Source organism: Rattus rattus, chromosome 5 (assembly GCF_011064425.1).
Source record: "Rattus rattus isolate New Zealand chromosome 5, Rrattus_CSIRO_v1, whole genome shotgun sequence".
Taxonomy (NCBI): Eukaryota; Metazoa; Chordata; class Mammalia; order Rodentia; family Muridae; genus Rattus; species Rattus rattus.
Genome location: NC_046158.1, coordinates 138490474 through 138492096, shown reverse-complemented (window position 1 = coordinate 138492096; position 1623 = coordinate 138490474). Strand labels below are relative to the sequence as shown.

At 50.8% G+C, this 1623-nt stretch overlaps 1 non-coding gene across 1 annotated transcript; it reads right to left on the bottom strand.

The window, feature by feature from the left end:
- Positions 1–1268: 1268 nt before the first annotated feature.
- On the bottom strand, positions 1269–1400 carry LOC116902578. Its single transcript, XR_004388171.1, has one exon. It is a non-coding gene; the product is annotated as a small nucleolar RNA SNORA17 (small nucleolar RNA).
- Positions 1401–1623: the final 223 nt, after the last annotated feature.

The window sequence follows — 1623 nt, the reverse complement described above, 5'->3', positions numbered from 1 at the left end:
CTCTCGCAATTCATCAAGTGGGGTAAATGTTGGGGTGGGCCAATTCAATGTCTTGGATCTGGAGCTCAGAGGCATCTGACTGGTCAGCCCTCTGTCTCTCCTACTTTCACACCCTCAGAGCTGCCTCAACAGCAACCTCCACAACCAGGGCCAGCTCTCCTCTGCTGCCAAGGCAAGGCATAGGGTCTGTTCTTCCAAACATTGCAGATGGTGAGAGACATGGCCAGTTCTTCCACTCTTGTGACCCACAGCCAACTCTACTGCCTGCCATAGACATCGAGAGACAAGGTAAGAGAGGAGGGTATCTTTCCCTCATGTGTGCCACTGCCCAACAGACAAGAGGCATGACCAGATCTCCCACACTCTTGCCCTCAGGGTTGCTCATTCTCAACACCCACATCTACTGTGCTGCCCATGTGAGGTGCAGAGCCTGCTCTTCCAAGTGTGGCAGCAAATGAGGGGTAGAGCGAGCTCTCCTGCTCTGATGACCTCAAGGCCACCTCTCCTGCCTGTTCTAGGTGGCAAGATGGTGGTGGTGTGGGTCATCTCTCCTTTACCCATGTTACCACACAGCAGACAAGTGGTAGGGGTCAATTCTCCCACATTTATGCTCTCTCCTTAGTGCCAGCTCACCTATGTACTCTGCCATCAGGGTCAGCTCTACTGTGTTGCCCAGGTGAAGTGCAGAACCCACTGTAGCTGGCTAGAGGTGAGATCAGCTCTTGTGCTCTCATGACCCCAGGGCCAGCTCTCCCACAATGCCCAGGTGAAGGGCAGGGCCAGTTCTGCACTACCCTCAAACATCAACATGTCCAGGGCAAGCAGCCTACACCAAGGATGACTATCTGGCCTTTGGTGGCAATAGATACCTGCTGAGGCAGGGCAATGGACACAGACATGGCCCCTGGTGGCAGCCCAGGCCAGAACTCCACCATGGTCCCAAGTGGCATCATCAGCTACTCGCATCAGTCTGTTCTGTCATCAAGTCTCTAGTTCTGCCTCTCTTGATTGTGCTTGCATCCTTCTGTTTCTATCACTCTTCTGTTTCTCTTACTTGCTCCTCTTAATGGTGCCTGGAGTCTCTGGGTGTCTGGGGTTGTCTCCATATCTCAGGAGTACATTATGGCACTGGGCAGGGGCCATCTCAGGCATGGTCTGCCCCTCCTCAGGCCTGTGTGTTGCCTAACTGGTATTTGTATCAGGCTAGCTCCAAATCCAGACACCCTGGCACTGGACTGGTGGTCATCTCAGGTGCATTTTTTTCAGGGAATGTTAGGCTATTAATCGTTCAGATGTTCATAAGTCAGAATACTGAGTATAGACATAGCCTCTCTCCTCTCTGCCATCTACTGATTTACATGTGACACAGCAGCCTCACCTGCAATGCATCTATGGGCAAGGTATGCAACTTTCTTAAAGAGAATAAGATAACCTCTCTGACATAGTCCTGTCCAAGAAGAAAATCAGATCTAAACATCATGTTCAATGTGTGAAAACAAGACACTAGGACAGACAATTAGAATAGGGAGACACGTTCAACTCATCAGTAGAATACGGACAAGTTCCGATGGCGCTTGGCTCAGTGAAGAGAACACTGAGGACTGTCGGCATGTTTTTATTCAT